We start from the raw sequence: 18,206 nt of genomic DNA on the forward strand, positions 1-18,206 counted from the left end.
TTATGCATCTATATTCTCATTTTTAGTACCTAATGGTATTTTATTTCCTAGATACACAAGTTCCCTTGCTATTCAAAAGTCCACTTCAGTTTTTTAAAAACATTTTATTTATTTATTCATGAGAAACACAGAGAGAAACACAGAGAGAGGCAGAGGGAGAAGCAGGCTCCCTGAAAGAAGACTGATGGGGGACTCGATCCCGGATCCCAGGATCACACCCTGAGCCGAAGGCAGATGCTCAACCGCTGAGGCACCCAGGTGCCCCATATGCCACTTTATTTTTAAGGCAGACTACATTCGTACCTGTTTTTCTAACTGGAAGAAATCTGGAGAGAATTTTTTGCTTTATGAAATTGTAAACGCTTCTTCGCTTTATGCCATTTTGGCTTCTGAAAGGTTTTAGGAAAGGCATGGGTATTTTCAATGAACCAGGATGGCTTACTGGTCAATCTAAAATTATGGCCCCTGAGGCCAACCAATGGAAACTTATTAGACTCTCCGGCTTCCATGCTCTCAGATCACCAATTAGCCTTACATGATTTGGCTGAACCAGGGTGAGTATGTGCTATTGCAAATCCATCTTGTTGTTTCTACATTAATGTTTCTGGAGATGTGGAACCAAGGGCTGACAGCATCCTCCCACAGGCCTCCCGGCTCCATAATTTTAAGAACCCTACTGCTCAAGCCATCAGGGACTCCATTAAGGGGTACCTGCCAAGTGTTACCTGCTTCTTGCCTTTTCTTGGGCTCTTAGTGGCCATTTTTCTGCTGTTACTTTTTGGGCTTTGCCTGTTTAACTTTTTTGTTTAATATGTGTCCTCTGCATTACAGTAGCTCCATTTCAAGCTGATGTTTGCACAGGGATTGAAACCCACAGCCATCAGGGATCAGATAGCCAGAGATTTCCTTATCCTCCAGTGACAGACAAGGTCTATGCCCCTAATAAGCAGTAAGTAGTTACAGAAGATGAGCCCCACCCCATCCATGTTCCCCTTAAGAATAAGGATGACATATCTCAGGTTGGGAATAAGGCAGTTAGGGTCCATGGGAACAAGCCCTAAACAAACAAACAAAAAAATGTGCATCTGGGGCAATGTCTGTTGGTGGCAAAGGTTACACTGCCTCTCTCGCAGAGCAGAACCAAAATGCAGCCAGGACATGGCCTCATATGAACACCAGGGACTTAAAATGAGGACCGCGGCTGCACAAAGCACCAATGAACTGCCTGAGTTGCCTTCCAACCAATCAGGACGAGGCCCTGCCAACCAATCAGGAGAAGGGAGCTTTCTTATGTAAGCAGGGCTTCCCCTCTTCAGGGAGGCCGGCCTAACTATTCCCTGCTGGTGCTATGTCTACCTTCAGCTCCAGCTGTAGCCCCGATAAAGCCTTGCCTGTGCCTTTAACTTTTTTCTGTGGCCTCATTTCTATTGTTGTTGAGCCCAAGAATCCAATTCCAATGATTCCAGTAACAGTTTCCCTGGAATTCTCTGTGTTTGATAGTGGGAGAAACCTGTACTCTGAATTATTTTTAAACCCAATCTCCTACTATTGGACAATTTAGTTGTTTTTTAATTATTCACAACTATACACGGTGTTGTGATGGACTTTGTTGGGACCCGTAACCAATTAAACAATTAGCATAAAATCCTAGAAGCAGAATTACTGGATCAAAAGGTATAAACACCATAAAGGATTTTACAAATTACTATACCACTGGCAGGCTGTGCCAATTTATCCGCCTTGCACCAGTATATAAGAATATCTATTTCTCTACATCCATCTTTCTTTTGAATCTCGGCCATTCCGATATGTTAAAAAAAAAAGAAAAGCACTTCACACAGCAACTGTGTCTCTATGATTATAAAATGGTCAGATATACCCTTAAAATTCAATTTAGAAAAGCACATTTGGATGATGGACCAAGGACCTCCACCAATCTACCTTTCCACAAAAAGTAATGAGAAAACTGGCAAAAAAACAAAACAAAACAAAACAAAACCTGTCAACATCAACTTTTTCAGAACTTTGAAATTAATTAATGACTTGCAACAATCTGAAGAACATTTGTTCAAGAGAAATAGCCAATGTGAACTGTGATTTTGGGGGTATTTAACTTGCACTACTCCCATCCCCCTTTCCCAGCTCCACAACAGCCTTGACAACCAACTGCCTCCCAGCCCTGGCGGCTGTGAAAATCAGCAATAAAAATATTCAATATTCAATAGGCAGGGATCGGCAGAAGGGATAAAAAAATCATGATACAACTATATGCTGGCTACAAGAGACCCACTTTAGACTCAAAGGCAAAATGGATCGAATGTCCAAAGATAGAAAGACACGTGCACAAGTAACCAAAAGAGAAGCTGGAGTGACTATACGAATATCAGAAAAAAACAAACCTTTCAACAAAAGCTGTTACTAGAGACAGAGAATATTTTATAATGAAGAAGATTAAATCCATTGAGAAAGTCTAACAATCATAAACATATATACTGAAAAACAGAGGCCCAAAATACGTACAGCAAACCCTGTCAAAATCGAAGGGAGAAATAAACAACTGAACAGCCCGACTTTCAATAATGGATGGAACAACCAGGCAGACAAACAAACAGAAAGATTTGAAAAACTCTATAAACCAACTAGACCTGACACGGATTAATAGGGACTTGACTCAATAGTAGTTGAGTTCACATTCTTCTCAAGTGCTCAGATAACAATACTCCCCAAATTGATATATGTATTAAACATCATCCCTACCAAATCCCAGTTAGATTGGGGGGGAGAGGGAAGCAGTACATGTGCAAGAACAGACAAGATGATCCTAAAATTTACATGGAAATAAATCCAAGGGCCCCGGAATAGCCAAAACCATCTCAAAAAGAAGAACAAAGGTGAAGGACTCACACTTCTCAGTTTCAAAACTTACTACAAAGTTACAATAATCAAGAGTCCAGAAATAAATGCTTATGTTTATGGTAAATAGTTTTTAACACAATGTCAAGAAAACTCAAGAAGAAGAGTCTTTCAATAAATGACACTGGGACAGCTGAACTTCCTCACACCAATAAATAAATAAAGTTGGGCCTTTATCTTATATATTATATACAAAACTTAACTCAAAATAAGTCATAAACTAAAATGCAAAGCAAAAACCACAAAACTCCTAAAAGAAAACACAGGTGTAAATATTCATAACCTTACTTTAGGCATATTTCTTAGACATGACATCTACAGCCTAAGTAACCAAAGAAAAAGCAGATCCACTGGACTCATCCAAATTAAAAACCTTCAGATATCAAAGAACGCTTTCAAGGCAGTGAGGAGATAACCCACAGAATAGAAGAATATATTTGTAAACCATATTCCTGATGAATCTAGTAATAATTATATATAAAGAATTCTTGCAACTCAACAATAAAAAGAGAAATAAGCCTATTAACAATAACCAAAAGATTTTAATAGGTATTTCTCAAAAGAAGCCAATAAGCAACTAAAAACATCATAAGTCACTTAAGAAATCAAAACCACAATAAGATACCATTTTATAACTCCTAGCATGGCTAAAACAAAAAAAGGCAGACAGTAACAAGTATTAGCCAGGATATGGAGAAAGTGGAACCCTGATATATTACTGGTAGGACTGCAAAAACGGTGTAGCCACATTGAAAATGGTTTTACAGTTTCTCAAGATATAATCATCGATTTACCAAATGACTCAGAAATTTTATTCCTAGGAATATCCAAAAGGGAAAATATATGTCCATAGGAAAAAAAAAACTGTCTATGAATGTTCACAGCAGCATTATTTATAATATATTAAAAGTCTGATCAACCCAAGTCTCCATCAGCAGATTAATAAGGACAAACATTATATGTTCTCATTCATTTGGGGAATATAAATAATAGTGAAAGGGAATATAAGGGAAGGGAGAAGAAATGTGTGGGAAATATCAGAAAGGTAGACAGAACATAAAGACTCCTAACTCTGGGAAACGAATTAGGGGTGGTGGAAGGGGAGGAGGGTGGGGGGTGGGGGTGAATGGGTGACGGGCACTGGGGGGGGGGGGGGCACTTGATGGGATAAGCACTGGGTGTTATTCTGTATGTTGGTAAATTGAACACCAATAAAAAATGAATTTATTAAAAAAATAAGTAAAATATGGTATGTCCATACAATAGTATATTACTTGGCAATAAAAAGGAAGTACTAATATATGCTACTACATGGATGAACACAAAAGCCTACATAGTATATGATTTCATTTATATAAATTGTCCAAAACAAGCAAATTCATAGAGACATAAAGTAATTAGTGGATGCTGAAGGCTGTAGTTGTGGGGGGGAAGGGGGTAGAAGGCATGGTGAGTGACTGATAATAGCAACAGTGTTTAATTTGGGGGTAATAAAAATAATGGCCTCAAATTAGAGTAGTGACTTCCTGTTTCCCATCTGTCCTGCAGGGAGCTTGGAAGTCACCCCTGCATCCTAATAGAAAGTAAAAAAGGTGAACAAAATGAAAAATTAGTAACTTTTTTTAGATCCATCAGAGAAGTGAGGACATGGGGCATACTGCTATCCCACAAACTGGAGAGAGAGACATGTGAATACAGAGAATCACAGCTTACTAGAGCAGAAACCATGAGAAAAACACTTCCACAGGGACCAGAAAGGGGGAGGGAAGCCTAAATTGTAACTGACAAATTGCTGGAGGGCAAGTCTGAGTACTAAAAACTCTGGGGGAACATGGTCATAGGGGATGGAAAAGGAGCCATTATGAAATACACCAGAGCTTTCTGTTCTTCCTAATAAGGGCTGGTCTCAAGGGAAATTATTTTGCCAGAGTATAAACTATTGGGGTTTTATCAGAGCCTAAGTTCTAGCTGGGACAACTAAGTAAAGAGAGAACACAAACTGCTAGTATCAGAAACAAGAGGTCACTACAGAGCTCATGGACATTAAAAGGATAATAAAGGAATACTATGGCCAATTCAATGCCCACAAATTTGATAACCTACATGAAAATGGACCAATTCCTTGAAAGACACAATCTGTCAAAATTCACACAAGAAGAAATAGAAAATCTGAATTGACCTCAAGTAAAGAAATTGAATTGATAATTAATGACCTTCCAAATCAGAAAGTAGCCCCAGATGGCTTCCCTAGTGATTTCTACTGAATATTAAAGGAAGAAATTATACCAATTATCTAGTGTCTTCCAGGCCACAGTAGCAGATGGATACATACTAACTTATTCTATGAGATAGCATTATCCTAATATCAAAAGCAGACAAAGACATTAAAAGAAAATAAGACTAAAGAATGAGAAGACAAGCGACAGACTGGGAGAAACTATTTGCAAATGATAGAACTAATAAAGGACTGTTATCCAAAATGCCCAAGAACTCTTAAAATTCAACTAACCACTGGATTAAAAATGGGCCAAATACCTGAACAGACAACTCACCAAAGATGACATGCAAAATAACAAACATGAAAAAATGCTCTGTAACATATGACATACAGAAATGCCAATTAAAACAACAAAGAGATAGCACTAACACCTATTAGAGTGGTCACAATCTGGAAAACTGAAAATATCAAATGTGAAGCAGCAAGAGTCTGCACTCATTGCTGGTGGGAATGCAAAATGGTACAGTCACTTCGGAAGATAGTTTAACGGTTTCCTACAGAATGAAACATACTCTTATGCAATCCTGCAAACTTGGTATTTACCTAAAGGAGATGAAAACTTATGTCCACATAAACACCTGCCCATGGACGTTGACAGTAGCTTTATTCAAAGTTGTCAAAACCTGGAAGCAGCAAAGATGTCTGTCAGCAGGTAAAGAGATTAACAAACTGTGGTCCATCCAATCAAGGAAATATTATCTGGTACTAAAAAGAAACACGCTACCAAGCCACAAAAGACACAGATAAATCTTAAATGCATATCGCTAAGTTAAAGAAGCCAATCTGAAAAGGCTACAGTCTGTATGATTCCAACTCTATGACATTCTGGAAAAGGCAAAACTCTGGAGGCTGTAAAAAATCAGTGCTTGCCAGAGCGTGGGAGGGAGGGATGGAGAGGGAGGAGGGATGAACAGGGGGAGCACAGGATTTCAGGCCAGTGAAACCATTCTGTATGATACCAGAATGGTGAATACATGTTGTTATGTATTTGTCAAAACCCGGAGAACATACAACAATCCATAGAAAGAGTGAACCTGAAGAAAACTATGGACTTTGAGTGATAATCATACCTCACCGTAAGGTTATCAATTGTAACAAATATATCAAATGTAACAAACAAATGTGACAAATCCTGTAGGGGAGGCTATGGGTGTGTGGGGGAAGAGGGCTTATGGGAAATCTTCCACTCAATTTTGCTGTGAACCTGAAACTGTGCTAAAAAATAAAGTCTATATATTTTTAAATGAATTAGATAGTGGTGATATTCATGTAATTCTATGAATATACTAAAACCCATTGAAGCCTAAATTTTTAAAAGGGTGAATCTGGTGGTATATGATTTATATCTTAATAAGCTGTTAATAAAAAACCCTCAATTTAATCTTTTCTCCTTTCTACATGGATAGACCTTCTGTCACTACAGACACGGCTCCCGAAATACTCTTTCATTCCCAAGTTAGTAACAACCTGTTCAGCTCACTTCCTGCATGTACAGTCTGCCCAGTGCTGCCCTGGCTCTGGGGCTGCCACTGGCTCTCTGACTTCCTCCTGCTCAGTCCCCACCTCTTATGAAAACACAGCCTTTTCTGTGACTCACCAGACCGAAAGGCAGGATACTGGCACTTCCGGTCTGCTTCTTGCATAACTGCTTTATTTCAGCAAAGAGCACTCTGACTTAAAAAAAAAACACGCCCCCCCCCCAAAAAACCCCAACAAAACCCAACATCTTGACAAAAAGAACAATCCATCAGGAATATATACAAATCGCAAACCTAGAACAGACATGATCAGCAGATCTCAAAATATAAAAAATATTAGCATGGAATTAAAGAAATAGACAAGTTTACAACCGAAGTGAGAGGTTTAAAAATGACTCTGTCAGTGAGAGGGGAGAAAAACACCTCACATGCGGCTTTTCAGATGGTTTTATTTTTTTCCCCCCATAAAAGTCAGAGGACATTTTTTTCCTTCCTTTTTTTTTTTTTTTCATTTTAGGGATTCATTGCTGTATACTTTTATGAGCCGACAAAGCTATGCAAATATTTTTATGACAAAAGACTGCCTGGGTGACTTGATATATACACACACACACACGCACACACACACATACATGTATATATATACACACATACATATACATATATACATTATACATAATACATTATATATAATACAATGTATATAATTTTTATTTTACAAATAGCATTTTTTATTATATTTATCTAAAAGAAACATATACCTTAAAAGAAAAGTCTAATATATTTCCATTTTCTCCAATATTCCCAAAATACATACATGAAGGGATAATTTCTACCCAAGTGATGTTAAAAATCAAGGAAAAATCACCAGCTAGTGTTTTTATTTGTTTATAATGTTAAAATGCTGGTGTCAATATTAGTATTTTATTTCTTAGTGTAATTAGAATTGACAAAATAAAAAAGTGAAATTATGTAGGCAATATAATTCAAAACCAAAAAAACCTATAGCAAACAACATGTTTGATTGATGTTGATTTCCAAAATATAAACACTATGCACTACAACTGGGGGCAAGGGTAAGATTCTTTAAGGAGGACATATAAAGGACAGAGTTTAAAACACCAATTAATTAGCCACATCAAAGGTATCATTTAAGGGGTTCCTGGGTGACTTAGTTGGTTAAGTGTCCAATTCTTGATTTTATCTCAGGTTGATCTCAGGGTGGTGAGATTGAGCCCTGGAGAGGGCTCTGAGCTCAGCATGGGGTCTGCCTGAGATTCTCCCTCTCCCTCTTCCCCTCGCACTGCCTGTGCACTCGCTCTCTCTAAAATAAATAAAATCTTTTTTAAAGAAGGTATCATTTAAGGTGGTAAAAAAAAGCAAGTCATGGAGTGGCAGAAGTTATTTGCAATACAGATAACTGATTTGTATCAAGAATATAAAAAGGCCTCTAAATTAATGATTTTTTTTTAAAGCAGGCTAACAGAAAACTGATATGGAATTAAAGAGGTTCTTCAAGAAGCGGATATCTAGTGGGAAAGAAATATACAAAGTATTCAATCTCATTGTAATCAGAGAAATGCAAATTCACACCAAAATGAGATGTCACTACCAACCCAACATAATGGCTGAAACTTAAAAAGCTGACCATATCTATGTTGGTCATAGATATAAAAGAAGAACACACATATACTGTGGGTGGAAATGTAAACTGTTTCTAAAGTACAAACTGGCAGTGTAGTGGGTTGAATGGTGACCCCCAAAAAGGCATGTCCACACCCTATCCTCCAGAACCTGTGAATGTGATCTTACTTGGAAAGAAGATCTTTATAGATGTAATTAAGTTGAGGATCTTCAGATAAGATCCTCCCAGATTATTTGGGTGGGCCCTAAATCCAACAAATGTCCTCCTAAGAGAGCACAGAAGAGAAGCCATGGACAGAGAGGAGAAGGCTAAGGGAAGACAGAGGAAGAGACCCGAGCAAGGCAACTACAAGGAATGCCAACAGAAGCTGAAAGACGAAGAAAAAAGGGAGATTCTCCTCAACAGCCTTCAGAGGCAGTATGGCCCTGTTGATACTCTGATTTCAGACTTTCAGCCTCTGGAACTGTGAGAACAAATTTCTATTTTGTAACCCATCAAATCTGTTACAGCAGTCCTAGAAAATGAACACAGGCAGTATCCACAACAGAGGACCATATACATTCACTGTGAATTATCAATTCTATTCCTACCCAACAGAAAATCAGGCACATATGAGTCAAAACATCATGAAAAGGATATTCATGGCAGCATTATCCACAGCACTTGCAAAGAGAAAACCACTCAGAGTCCACCAACAATAGATTGGATAAATTGTGGCACATTCATTTGATTGAATAATATAAAGTAAGAAAAATGAAAAACTTCAGTGACACACAACATGAATATCTAACAAACACTATTTTGAACACAAGAAGCTGACACAAAAGAATACATTTAATTTCATTTATATTAAATTCAAAATAGGCAAAACTATGGTGTTAGTAGTCAAAATGATAGTTATTCCTGGGGGAATAAGTAGGAAGTTGTGATTGAAAAGGGATACAAAGGAGCTCCTGGGGTACTAATAATGTCCATCTCACATGGTGGATGGTAATTACATGGATGTGTTAATTCTGCAATAATCCCTCAAACTGAACACTTGTCATTTATATGTTGTTCTGTATGTGCCTATGTCAGTAAAAATATTACAAACAATAAAAAATGTAACTGTCGGTAACTAATCAAATAGACAAGAAATTAGTAAGGATTTAGAAGACTTGAATAACTCAGTAAGTTTGTTCGAATTGATGTAACATATAGAACCTTGTGCCCCAAAATATGAAATCACAATTTCAAGCACATGTGGAACATTTATGAAAACTGACCACATACAATGACATAAGCAGTGTTTTAAGTGACAAATGGTGAGCTATGCCATGTCCTGCTTATGGATGGTAAAATTCAATACCTGAAAGTTGAAAGACTAAACTCAAAGTTACCTATATAGTTATTAAAATTCCAGTCAGATTTGTTTTTGGGGTTATTTTTGGAATTTGGTGAGCAAAATTAAACTTTACAAGAGAGTAAAGGACCAAAAGTAGCTAAGAAAATTCCGAAGAACTACAAGGTAGGTAGATTTGATGATCTCAATATTATGACAAAACTAGTGACTTGATAAGTTTTACATTGGTACAATAGTAAACAGATCAATCAAATAGAAAACCCAGAGAAAGACCCACATATGTAGTAAAACTTGATACAAGTCACATGTGTCATTAGGATCAGTGGGAAGGAGGACAGCCAGAAGAAATAACAAAATAAAAAATATACCTGCTTAAAGCCCTCAGAGAGTCGAAAAATAGAGAAGTATTACCAGGGCAAGATCTGGGGAAGGAAATGTCTAGAGAAGTGAGCCCAGTATTTGGGGTCTCTTCTCCCAGGGTTAGCTGCTGATTCTGGGGGCAGCAGCTGAGAGCCTGAGGGAATGGGGCTCTAGTGAACCACCATAGCTTTGCACCAGGAGTGAAGGTGTGTCCAAGGAAACAGGTGCATGCAGGGCCCAGAGCTCAGCTCTTTAGGCACCAGAAGAGCTAAAATGAAAAACAGTGCCAGATAGCAGGAACTTTCAGACATCACTGGTGGGAGTGTACACTGGTACGTTCACTTTGGAAAATACTTTTGCCTTATCTACTAAAGTTGAAGATACGTATTCCTTATGTGTCTGTAATCCTACTCCTAGGTATATAGCCAATATAAATGTGTACCTGTGTACATCAAGAGATATTTATATGAATATTCACAGAAACACTATTTGTAATATCCCCATACTGGAAACACATGAAAAGTCTAGAAAGAGTAGAATGGATAAAGAGATAGTGGCATTTTCATGCAATAAAGTACTATATGACAGTGAATGAATTATACATGAATAAATTATATAAAATGTTTATACCTTACAAGTATAATCTTGAGCAAAAGAAGCTAGACACAAAAGTTTTAAAAAAGTTCAAAAACACACCATTTGATTTCCTTTGTATAAAAGTTAAACACAAATAAAAACTATAGGGTTCAGGGATACATATTTAAGTGTTAAAACTAAATTACTCCCTTCAAGAAGAGTGGCACCTGCTTGGGGAAGGGCACTTCCCAGGCTTCTGTGGTCTTGGCATTGGTTCTTGACTGGGGTGCTGGACACACAGATGCTTTGTGATAAATCAGTGTGCTATACATTTTGAATTTGTGTATTTTTCTTTACATGCATGTATATATTTCACAATTTAAAAGAAAAAAGGTAAAAGAAACCCCATCAGTAGAGATGGATGATGGATTTACTATTCAATAAATGGTATTGGATCAACTGAACAGATGTATAGCTAGAAAATATGAAACCTTTACTCTGTCATACTCAAAACTCAATTACAGGTATGTAGAAAAACTGTAATGGGGTGCCTTGGTGACTCAGTTCAGTTAAATGTCCAGCTTTTGATTTTGGCTCAGGTTATGATCTCAGGGCTGTGAGATGGAGCCCCACCTTGGGCTCTGTGCTGGGTGTGGAGCCTGCTTGGGATTCTCTCTCTCCCCTCCCTCTGCCTTTCCACTCACACCCCTGCTCTGCTTCGGTTCTCTCTCTCTCCCTCTCTGAAAAACAACAACTATGAAAGTAAGACCTTTAACTTTTAATAGAAAATAAGGGATATATCTTCATATTATAGAGGAAGCAAAAATATTCCTAAAGAAAATACAATAATACAACCAATAAAGGAAACGAGTGAGCTGACTACATTAAGATTAAAGCCCTTCTGTGTAAGCAACAAAGCAAAAAGACAAACCACGCACTGAGAGCTAATTTTTTTATGTATAACTGGCAAACAATAATAAGTAGAATATGTTTAAAAGGTGTATGCATTGGGGCACCTGGGTGGCTCAGTGGTTGAACATCTGCCTTTGGCTCAGGGCATGATCCCGGGGTCCTGGATCAAGTCCCACATCGGGCTCCCCTCAGGGACCCTGCTTCTCCTTCTGCCAATGTCTCTGCCTTTCTCTGTGTGTCTCATGAGTAAATAAATAAAATCTTTAAAAAAAAAAAGTGTATGCATCAATTAAAAAAGGACAATTCCATTGTGAGTTGGAGTGAAAACAGGAAGGGTGGAAAAGGTAATCTACCAGCTGAAAACCACCTTGCTAATTAAGAAACGTGTGAAACACAGTAGGGCATATTCACACAATGGAAATAGATGGTGGTCCAAATAAGTGAATTAAAGCCATGTGTAGCAATATTAACAGAAAAAAATCTCAAGAACAATGCTGAATGAAAAACAAACCACTGCAAAATGAAATCAACTAAATATAATTTACAATCATGCATAATATTAAGCATCCAATATTACATATTGCTTAATGACATATACATATGTAGTAAAAAAAAAAAAAAGTGAAAAAAAAAACACGCACATTGCCAACTTGAAGCCAGTGATTTTTTTTTTTTTTTTTTGAAGCCAGTGACTTTTGAGGAGAGAGAGAAATGAATCCAGGGTTAGGTAAGGTCTTTAACTGCATCTGTATCATTTTATTTCAGTGAAGATAAGTATTAAAAAAAAATAAGTTCTCTAGAATTTTATGCTGTCTTGTATCCCTGAAATAGTTTCTAAAAACAAAATCCATTTCCTTGGCTCTTCTCGCTTTTGTTCTTACATCAAGCTGTGTGTTTAGACCACTCGGTACTGGTCCATGATAAGCTTTGAGACTATGGCACCAATTTACACTGAGAGAAGCTTAAGAGACAGCCCTATGAATTCTAGTATTTGGTTTCCTGGAGGGATATTATTGTGCAAGTAACTTATTCCCTCCTACGGCATCCCCTTGTGAAGATGCAGGAGTAGCTCAGAACCAAGAGAAGCTAACTTGTTTTTAAAATAACTGAATCTTCTAACAGGCCATGATTATCTTTTATTGGTTGCTAAGAGATGCCTATTATTTGTGAACTACTACTAGGATAGATACCTGGTCCTGTGATTGGCATTTTAATGCTTAATCTCACCCTCCAATCCTTACTGTCCTTTCATCAGACTTTTCAGGTGATTTACTTGATCCTATCTCATATGCATATTTGTAGAAATATGTGTGCTAATACATAACCATCATGGGAAATTTTTAGAAATTTTATACAATTATGGCTTCTACTCATCAAAGACACTATTAATAAATTGCAAGCTGCAAAGTAGATGTTTGCAATACATATGACAAAATACTCACATCCAAAGAATGTAAGGAACTCTTAAAAATTAGTGAGAAAAAGACAGATGATCCAGAAGAAAAATGGAGAAGACGGCAAATGGCAGAGCTAAAATTCCAATCTGAAATCTTTATTTGAAAAAAAATATATTGTTTCAGTTATTATTTGTAATACTAACATTAGCAGCAAGGACAATCACTGTTTACACCCTGGTCATGACAGAAAATCTTCCAAATTCTTTTCTTTTTCTGGGGCTGCAGCGGTGGGGTAGGGTTAACAACCTTCCCTGTAATAATTATATGTATGTAATTCTAGAAATCAGATATTATTAAATATACTCTGTGGCAATCTGTTTTTCTTATATAATTCACCTTACAAAAATTATTGCATAGGGTCCCCTGGGTGGCTCAGCTGGTTAATCATCGGCTTAACCTGATTTCGGCTCAGGTCATGATCTCAGGGTCATGAAGTCAAGCCCTGTGCTGGGTGAGCAGCCAGCCTCTTTAAGATTCTCTCTCTGTCCCTCCCCATTCAATCTCTCTCTCTTAAAAGAGAAAAAAGATTATTGCATAGATTATACCAATATGGGTTCAATGTAGCCTTTGAAGAATTTCTAACATACAGGTACACAGACAGTGTCCACGTACGCCTGCTTCCCCGCACTCTTAGCAGCACCAAGTACAGGTCCCTGGTTCTAATTCATAAATGGTGATCAGAAAACTTCTTCTTAGCTTCCTTCAAGCCATCTGAGCAGAGATGTTGAGGAATATCATAATGAGGAAGCAGAAAGCCTGAAGGATGAAAGCAGAAGGGACAGGTGGCTAAAACTGAACAAAGGAATGAGGAAATGGGAAAGAGAGTTAAAAATATAAAAGAGTGGGATGTCTTTCAGGAAGATCCTTGGTAATCAGGCCATTAATCCGAGCCCAGTATGCCAAAGGCTGAGGAGCAAGATGGTTTATGGTTTCATGATTTAAGATCAATACGGTATATGAGAGCCAAGCCAACTGAGAATGGATGTCATGAGCTCAACTCTGGCTTCTAATGACTTCTGCGTTTCCTATAGATCTTCCCCTCTGTGGTCCGAATTCTTTTCTCAATTTTTAGTCATTTCCCCACCAACACTGAATTTTATATGAAGAAAATTCCCAAAACTCACTTGGAGTTTTTAGAGCAGAAAAAAGTACAGGTTTCACACTTTTAAAGAAAATGTTCAGACTTTGGTGGTAGCCAAATAACTTTAAAATGGATTCATTTAAAAACCCAGTAAAGGGGCAGCCTGGGTGGCTGAGTGCTTTAGTGCCGCCTTCAGCCCAGGGTGTGATCTTGGAGACCTGGGATCGAGTCCCGCGTCAGGCTCCCTGAATGGAGCCTGCTTCTCCCTCTGCCTGTGTCTCTGGCTCTCTCTCTCTTTCTCTCTGTCTCTCATGAATAAAGAAAATATTTTTAAAAAATAAAAAATAAATAAAAATTAAAAAAATAAAACCCAGTAAAGGAGAAATATTTTAAGGAAGTGCATTATTTTAGACCATTTGTTTTAAGAGAGTTCAAACTCCAAAGAGCAACACAAGAACTCTGAACTACCAGTAAAAGATCTCTGGCTGGTCTACTGTCATCTAAGAATATAATAAGGACATAGAGGCAGACAAATGTATTTCAATGCCGTCTTGCAGGGGCAGGATCGTCATTTTACTTCCATGCTCTTGGATACGTTAATAGTTCTTTTTGCTTTTCCTTTGAAGTTGTCTCTTACTTCTGGAAGACACTGTGAAGGAGGGGAAAAGAAATTGGTCTAGAGGGGTCTGGGTTCAGACTCTGGGCGATCATGATCATGAGATTTAATCTCTCCATTCTTGTATCTTTATTGCTAGACTGCAACACCAACAAACCTGATCTTCTCACCTCATAAGGATGACCTTGGGTGAGATGCAGATGAGTGATGGTTTAAAAAAGTTTTGAACAGGTATAAAGTACTAGGTATTATAAATGTCTGTTCTATTCTGTCCTATTCTAGTCTATTCATGCCACTCCAAGAATCAGTTTTGAGAATAAATGTTATGGAAAGCAATAAACAATAAACATAGGGACGCCTGGGTGGCTCAGTGGTTGAGCATCTGCCTTCCACTCAGGATGTGATTCCCCAGGTCCTAGGATTGAGTCCCCACATTGGGTTCCCTGCAGAGAGGCTGCTTCTCCCTCTGCCTGTGTTTCTGTCTCTGTCTCTCTGTGTGTCTCTCATGAATAAATAAATACAATCTTTTTAAAAAACCACACACATGGGATGCCTGTATGGCTCAGCGGTTGAGTGTCTGTCTTCGGCTCAGGTCCAGATCCCAGGGTCCGGGATTGGGTCCTGCAACAGGCTCCGTGCAGATAGCCTGCTTCTCCCTCTGCCTATGTCTCTGCCTCTCTCTCTCTGTCTGTGTCTCTCATGAACAAATAAAATCTTAAACACACACACTAGACATAAATTGGGGAATCTATCTTGGTTCAAAGCAATGTTTAGGGTATGGAAACTCTCTTGATATTTTATTAAAATGTAAAACAGAACAGGCTGTGACCATTTCAAAAGGATTAGAAGTATACATTCAAAAAGGAAGTGAAGGAGAAAAGGCTAAGTCTGAGATTCTATAAAGAACAGAGTCTGTAAGACAGTTCGAGTCAAGGTTTAAGAAATTACTGTTGTGTTTGTGCTCGATATTCATGTTAACAGAAAATCAGAAAAATCAAGACTAAAAGGTCGAGTGTGAATACATGTTGATAAGCTTAAATGTGTTTGGGGATGCCTCAATGTGTGCTCTGCCTTTCACGGGCGCTCAAGTAATATATGCATGAAATGATTACAGTAGAACAGCTGGCTCCGTGCTAATGTCTATCATAGGGAAAATAAGACCTCAAAGGGAAGGCGCAAATCGACACGACTCTAAGATCCTCCTCAGTCTCACCCACTGTTTGATGATACATGTCCCTCTCTGGAGAAAAAAAAAAAAAATTCATTCCCCAAACCCTAGGAACACTGAGAATTTAGAAAGACAAAAGCAGATCTACATAAAAAGAACTTGAAGATTAATGCAAAAAGTGTTAGAAATATGAAAAGTCAAAGCAATAATCCAAAGTACTTCAGCTGCTTTTGCCTGTGGCCTGCAGCACGTTTTCCAGAGTTTTCTGGGACGCTGGGGACACTGTCAATACCTATTTCCAGGTGTTTCTCACAAATATATATCAACGGAGGCATCACAATGTCTGCTTTGGATTAAAGTGATGACCACCAGATTTCAAAACCAAGAACAAAAGGTTTTAAGAGTTTATTTCAGTTTTGTCTCACCAAAAGCAGAAAGTTTGGGGGAAGTAGAATTCTGTAGTTCTGAATTTCTTTAATGATTTAAGGAAGTGGAGAGGCAATGGCATTTTCATACATTAGTTCACATGGAGAAAAAAAGAATGTAACTACCACCTGACATTAAAAAATACTTTTGACAATGTTCCCTAATTAGCAACAATGATGGCTGTGGCCAACACGGATGAAGTAATTAATGAGCAGCCTTGTTCTTATTATGCTTAAGATCCTCTGCAATATGACCAATAGGCTTGACTGCAGGTCTGAGAAAAGAATACCATAAAATGACTTTTTTCTCATAGGATTACAAGGCAGACTTTAAAAATGTTCACAGATAATTCAGGAGTCCTAATGCAAAAGACAATACATCACCTTAGTTTATAGCATAAATATTACCAAGGAATCAGTGAAACTGGCAAAGTATTTTTTTCTATTTTTTTAAGATTTTATTTATTTATTCATGAGAGACACACAGAGAGCGGCAGAGGCTTAGGCAGAGGGAAAAGCAGGCTCCTGCCTGATGCAGAACTTGATCCCAGGATCCCGGGATCATGACCTGAGCTGAAGGCAGGTCACCACTGAGGTCCCCAAAATATTTTTTAGATGCACATAATGCACATTGAATGGCAAGTTACTGTGGAGACTTTAGTTATGATACTAATCATCAAAATAATGTCATCTTACTCTAATTAATATAAAATAACATACTTTTAACAAAAACCAGATATCCATGAGCAATGTTGAGTAAAAAGCAGGATCTGTGATGTCCAGATAAGTGAAGGACTGCATTTATGTGGTAGAATTAGATAATGAGCTACCTAAGGAAGTGATTTTCTTTCCTGCTTTGAAAATGTTAAAGCGGTACATTGATGAGCATTAAATCACTATATATATATATATCTTTATAGATATAATGTATTTGCCTTGTATAAAATGTGTATCGATAAACACTTCCCTTTTTCTAGCTATAATGTAAACAGTGACATAAGAAAAAAAACTATGTGTTCTTCTGATAAAGGTCTTAAAATTTATTTTACTGGACAGCAAACTAGAGAGATCATGACCCATAATAATAAGGGACTTCCTCTCCCCATACTCTATTCTAACAAAAGGATATATATCGCTCTTATGAGGTCCTTCTGGGCAAAGTTAATTTTATGTTTCATTTTTGTATCTCTTTAGATACTCTGGTACCTAGCACATGGTAGACAGCCTTCAAAACATTTTCTATCTTGACTCAATTTTCAAAGATATTAGAAGTGTTGTCTTATTCTGTTCCCCAGATAGCCATTATATTCAAAATACTGGTCCAAGCATGACAGAACAAATGAACATAGGGATAAAGAGAGACATACATATAGACAGATTATAGCTAAAATTCTGATGGTAATTGCTTAACTTAAAATTTGGTAACTAACCATCATCTATTTTAGCTTGCTTACCAGGCACTTTGCATTATAGCTACAGAGAGCAAATGGCTTAAAAAACATTCTTACAAAGTTTTTTTATTCAAAAGCCCATATACTTGCACCCCTGGAAAGATTCTGAAATGCACAATAGGTAGGTACCTGAGCTCTAAGTAGGATACTGGTTCCCAAACTCTTTATCAACTTTGCATACAAAAGAAATGCTAAAAAGGGTTGGATATGTATTAGGATAGAGATATTAATACTTGCAGAAAAATAAAATATTTAAAAGGACCAGAAACCAGAATTCTTCTATATCAAAAAATGTATAGTATTAAAAGTATATTTTAATATGCTAGATTATATTTTAATTAGCTCTTTGAGATAGCTCATTTCCTTCTTTTTTTTTTTCTATCCTATCAGAAGGATATTTAAGACTTACTACTGGCATGTCTGTCTGCAATTTCTGCCTCTAACAGGTCATCAGGCATCTTTTCCATTTCCCCAACAGATGTGTGCTGAACTCCAGCTCAAAGC

General features: G+C 37.5%; 1 protein-coding gene across 4 annotated transcripts in view; it reads right to left on the minus strand.

Moving 5' to 3' along the window:
- LOC112922087 (guanine nucleotide-binding protein G(q) subunit alpha) overlaps positions 1 to 18,206 on the minus strand; it is a 307,767-nt gene that overhangs the window by 58,628 nt on the left and 230,933 nt on the right. The window lies entirely within an intron of this gene.

Source organism: Vulpes vulpes, chromosome 1 (genome assembly GCF_048418805.1).
Source record: "Vulpes vulpes isolate BD-2025 chromosome 1, VulVul3, whole genome shotgun sequence".
Lineage (NCBI taxonomy): Eukaryota > Metazoa > Chordata > Mammalia > Carnivora > Canidae > Vulpes > Vulpes vulpes.